General features: G+C 35.7%; 1 protein-coding gene across 10 annotated transcripts in view; it reads left to right on the top strand.

The window, feature by feature from the left end:
- The first annotated feature begins 661 nt into the window (after window positions 1-661).
- Window positions 662-7,136, top strand: part of FAM118B (family with sequence similarity 118 member B) — a 66,529-nt gene continuing 60,054 nt past the window's right edge. For 8 of the 10 annotated variants that reach the window (XR_008848468.1, XR_008848467.1, XM_056544006.1 and 5 more), the window contains exon 1: window positions 662-795. The gene's annotated coding sequence lies outside the window, so the exon portion shown is untranslated. Of the gene's footprint in view, window positions 879-7,136 lie in introns of all 10 variants that reach the window. The other 2 variants (XM_056543994.1, XM_056543997.1) reach the window with 1 other exon arrangement.

Genomic DNA, 7,136 nt, shown 5'->3' with positions numbered 1-7,136 from the left:
GGGCTTACCTCTCCTCCTGTCCCGCTCCCAGCTCTGAATTTGATAGAGCCCGGCTGCACCAGGCTCTGCCAAATGATCGCAGAGCGCACAGATCAATGACGTTCTATGGAACTTCATTGATCTGTATGAGGAATTTACTGATTCCTCCTAAAAGTCCAATAAAGTCTAAAAAAAAAAAGTTTAATAAAAGTTTTTTAAAAAAATACACATTACCCTTCCGTATTAAAAGTTCAAATCAATCAAATGAAAGTAGCGATTTGATTGGTTGCTATGGACAACTGCACCACTAAATGGCCTATCAGACTGGACCCTGATTTTGTAGTGCAGTGTTTCCCAACCAGCGTGCCTCCAGCTGTGGCAAAACTACAACTCCCAGCATGGCCAGACAGCCGAAGGCTGTCCGGGCATGCTGGGAGTTGTAGTTTTGCCACAGCTGGAGGCAACCTGGTTGAAAAACCCTGCCATAGATAGTACTTTCTGCCAGTGCCCACATGATAATGCCATCTCCTTTCCTCCACCGAAATAGTTAATATACTGCTCAAAATGTTTTGCCAGTGGCCTGGGTTAAAAAGAAAGAGATTTGTGCGCGCACTACCCAGGAGCTGCCAGTAGATGGCAGCAGAACATCCCATTTACTATGATTGCGGCTGCGCAGTAACTGCGTAGCTGTAGTAGCAGGTGGCGGCCAGGAGAGGGAGTCAGAGTCCGCGTTTGTGAGGAGGTTTGTCCCCGGCCGGCTCCTGTACTGTGATGTCCGCTGTCAGCTGTGTGAGTGGAGCGGCTGCAGACACGCAGGTAACAATGACACGTTGTAGTTACTGCAGCAATACGGAGCACAAAGGGCGCAACACAGCGACAATTCTGCCAACCTCACACAGGTAACAGCCACACAACGACACTGCCACACGTGACACACAATGTAGACAATGATATGACAACTATACATTGTACAATAATTATATGACAACTATACACAATGTAACACAGGGATATGACAACTATACACAATATAACAGGGATATGACAACTATACACAATGTAACAGGGATATGACAACTATGCACAATGTAATACAGGGATATGACAACTACACACAATGTAACAGGGATATGACAACTATACACAATATAACAGGGATATGACAACTACACACAATGTAATACAGGGATATGATAACTATACACAATGTAATACAGGGATATGACAACTATACACAATATAACAGGGATATGACAACTATACACAATATAACACAGGGATATGACAACTATACACAATGTAATACAGGGATATGACAACTATACACAATGTAATACAGGGATATGACAACTATACACAATATAACAGGGATATGACAACTATACACAATGTAATACAGGGATATGACAACTATACACAATGTAACACAAGGATATGACAACTATACACAATGTAACACAGGGATATGACAACTATACACAATGTAATACAGGGATATGACAACTATACACAATGTAATACAGGGATATGACAACTATACACAATGTAATACAGGGATATGACAACTATACACAATGTAACACAAGGATATGACAACTATACACAATGTAACACAGGGATATGACAACTATACACAATATAACAGGGATATGACAACTATACACAATGTAATACAGGGATATGACAACTATACACAATATAACAGGGATATGACAACTATACACAATATAACACAGGGATATGACAACTATACACAATGTAATACAGGGATATGACAACTATACACAATGTAATACAGGGATATGACAACTATACACAATGTAATACAGGGATATGACAACTATACACAATGTAATACAGGGATATGACAACTATACACAATATAACAGGGATATGACAACTATACACAATGTAACACAAGGATATGACAACTATACACAATGTAATACAGGAATATGACAACTATACACAATGTAACAGGGATATGACAACTATACACAATGTAATACAGGGATATGACAACTATACACAATATAACAGGGATATGACAACTATACACAATGTAACACAAGGATATGACAACTATACACAATGTAATACAGGGATATGACAACTATACACAATGTAATACAGGGATATGACAACTATACACAATGTAATACAGGTATATGACAACTATACACAATGTAACACAAGGATATGACAACTATACACAATGTAACACAGGGATATGACAACTACACACAATGTAATACAGGGATATGACAACTATACACAATGTAATACAGGGATATGACAACTATACACAATGTAATACAGGGATATGACAACTATACACAATGTAATACAGGGATATGACAACTATACACAATATAACAGGGATATGACAACTATACACAATGTAACACAAGGATATGACAACTATACACAATGTAACAGGGATATGACAACTATACACAATGTAATACAGGGATATGACAACTATACACAATGTAACACAGGGATATGACAACTATACACAATGTAACACAGGGATATGACAACTATACACAATGTAATACAGGGATATGACAACTATACACAATGTAATACAGGGATATGACAACTATACACAATGTAATACAGGGATATGACAACTATACACAATGTAACACAGGGATATGACAACTATACACAATGTACCACAGGGATATGACAACTATACACAATGTAATACAGGGATATGACAACTATACACAATGTAATACAGGGATATGACAACTACACACAATGTAATACAGGGATATGACAACTATACACAATGTAACACAGGGATATGACAACTACACACAATGTAATACAGGGATATGACAACTACACACAATGTAATACAGGGATATGACAACTATACACAATGTAATACAGGGATATGACAACTACACACAATGTAATACAGGGATATGACAACTATACACAATGTAACACAGGGATATGACAACTATACACAATATAACACAGGGATATGACAACTATACACAATGTAACACAGGGATATGACAACTACACACAATGTAATACAGGGATATGACAACTACACACAATGTAACACAGGGATATGACAACTATACACAATGTAACACAAGGATATGACAACTACACACAATGTAACACAGGGATATGACAACTATACACAATGTAACACAAGGATATGACAACTACACACAATGTAACACAGGGATATGACAACTATACACAATGTAATACAGGGATATGACAACTATACACAATGTAACAGGGATATGACAACTATACACAATGTAACAGGGATATGACAACTATACACAATGTAACAGGGATATGACAACTACACACAATGTAACACAGGGATGTGACAACTATACACAATGTAACAGGGATGTGACAACTATACACAATGTAACAGGGATATGACAACTATACACAATGTAACAGGGATATGACAACTATACACAATGTAACACAGGGATATGACAACTATACACAATATAACAGGGATATGACAACTATACACAATGTAACACAGGAATATGACAACTATACACAATGTAATACAGGAATATGACAACTATACACAATGTAATACAGGAATATGACAACTATACACAATGTAATACAGGGATATGACAACTATACACAATATAACAGGGATATGACAACTATACACAATGTAACACAAGGATATGACAACTATACACAATGTAATACAGGAATATGACAACTATACACAATGTAACAGGGATATGACAACTATACACAATGTAATACAGGGATATGACAACTATACACAATATAACAGGGATATGACAACTATACACAATGTAACACAAGGATATGACAACTATACACAATGTAATACAGGGATATGACAACTATACACAATGTAATACAGGGATATGACAACTATACACAATGTAATACAGGTATATGACAACTATACACAATGTAACACAAGGATATGACAACTATACACAATGTAACACAGGGATATGACAACTACACACAATGTAATACAGGGATATGACAACTATACACAATGTAATACAGGGATATGACAACTATACACAATGTAATACAGGGATATGACAACTATACACAATGTAATACAGGGATATGACAACTATACACAATATAACAGGGATATGACAACTATACACAATGTAACACAAGGATATGACAACTATACACAATGTAACAGGGATATGACAACTATACACAATGTAATACAGGGATATGACAACTATACACAATGTAACACAGGGATATGACAACTATACACAATGTAACACAGGGATATGACAACTATACACAATGTAATACAGGGATATGACAACTATACACAATGTAATACAGGGATATGACAACTATACACAATGTAATACAGGGATATGACAACTATACACAATGTAACACAGGGATATGACAACTATACACAATGTACCACAGGGATATGACAACTATACACAATGTAATACAGGGATATGACAACTACACACAATGTAATACAGGGATATGACAACTATACACAATGTAACACAGGGATATGACAACTACACACAATGTAATACAGGGATATGACAACTACACACAATGTAATACAGGGATATGACAACTATACACAATGTAATACAGGGATATGACAACTACACACAATGTAATACAGGGATATGACAACTATACACAATGTAACACAGGGATATGACAACTATACACAATATAACACAGGGATATGACAACTATACACAATGTAACACAGGGATATGACAACTACACACAATGTAATACAGGGATATGACAACTACACACAATGTAACACAGGGATATGACAACTATACACAATGTAACACAAGGATATGACAACTACACACAATGTAACACAGGGATATGACAACTATACACAATGTAACACAAGGATATGACAACTACACACAATGTAACACAGGGATATGACAACTATACACAATGTAATACAGGGATATGACAACTATACACAATGTAACAGGGATATGACAACTATACACAATGTAACAGGGATATGACAACTATACACAATGTAACAGGGATATGACAACTACACACAATGTAACACAGGGATGTGACAACTATACACAATGTAACAGGGATGTGACAACTATACACAATGTAACAGGGATATGACAACTATACACAATGTAACAGGGATATGACAACTATACACAATGTAACAGGGATATGACAACTATACACAATGTAACACAGGAATATGACAACTATACACAATATAACAGGGATATGACAACTATACACAATGTAACACAGGAATATGACAACTATACACAATATAACAGGGATATGACAACTATACACAATGTAACACAGGAATATGACAACTATACACAATATAACAGGGATATGACAACTATACACAATGTAACACAGGAATATGACAACTATACACAATGTAATACAGGAATATGACAACTATACACAATGTAATACAGGAATATGACAACTACACACAATGTAACACCGGGATATGACAACTATACACAATGTAACACAGGGATATGACAACTATACACAATGTAACACAAGGATATGACAACTATACACAATGTAACACAGGGATGTGACAACTATACACAATGTAATACAGGGATATGACAACTATACACAATGTAATACAGGGATATGACAACTATACACATTGTAACAGGGATATGACAACTACACACAATGTAACAGGGATATGACAACTATACACATTGTAATACAGGGATATGACAACTATACACAATGTAACACAGGGATATGACAACTACACACAATGTAACAGGGATATGACAACTATACACAATGTAACACAGGGATATGACAACTATACACAATGTAACACAGGGATATGACAACTATACACAATGTAACACAGGGATGTGACAACTATACACAATGTAACACAGGGATGTGACAACTATACACAATGTAATACAGGGATATGACAACTATACACAATGTAACACAGGGATATGACAACTATACACAATGTAACACAAGGATATGACAACTATACACAATGTAACACAGGGATGTGACAACTATACACAATGTAACACAGGGATGTGACAACTATACACAATGTAATACAGGGATATGACAACTATACACAATGTAATACAGGGATATGACAACTACACACAATGTAACACAAGGATATGACAACTATACACAATGTAACACAAGGATATGACAACTATACACAATGTAACACAGGGATATGACAACTATACACAATGTAACACCGGGATATGACAACTATACACAATGTAACACCGGGATATGACAACTATACACAATGTAATACAGGGATATGACAACTATACACAATGTAACACAAGGATATGACAACTATACACAATGTAATACAGGGATATGACAACTACACACAATGTAACACAGGAATATGACAACTATACACAATGTAATACAGGGATATGACAACTATACACAATGTAACACAGGGATGTGACAACTATACATTGTACAATAATTATATGACAACTATACACAATGTAACACAGGGATGTGACAACTATACACAATGTAATACAGGGATGTGACAACTATACACAATGTAATACAGGGATATGACAACTATACACAATGTAACACAGGGATGTGACAACTATACACAATGTAATACAGGGATGTGACAACTATACACAATGTAACAGGGATATGACAACTATACACAATGTAACAGGGATATGACAACTATACACAATGTAACACAGGGATATGACAACTACACACAATGTAATACAGGGATATGACAACTATACACAATGTAACAGGGATATGACAACTATACACAATGTAACACAGGGATATGACAACTACACACAATGTAATACAGGGATATGACAACTACACACAATGTAATACAGGGATATGACAACTATACACAATGTAATACAGGGATATGACAACTATACACAATGTAATACAGGGATATGACAACTATACACAATGTAACACAGGGATATGACAACTACACACAATGTAATACAGGGATATGACAACTATACACAATGTAATACAGGGATATGACAACTATACACAATGTAATACAGGGATATGACAACTATACACAATGTAACACAGGG

The sequence above is a fragment of the Hyla sarda genome, chromosome 10 (assembly GCF_029499605.1).
Source record: "Hyla sarda isolate aHylSar1 chromosome 10, aHylSar1.hap1, whole genome shotgun sequence".
Lineage (NCBI taxonomy): Eukaryota > Metazoa > Chordata > Amphibia > Anura > Hylidae > Hyla > Hyla sarda.
This window is presented reverse-complemented; position numbering and strand designations above follow the sequence as displayed.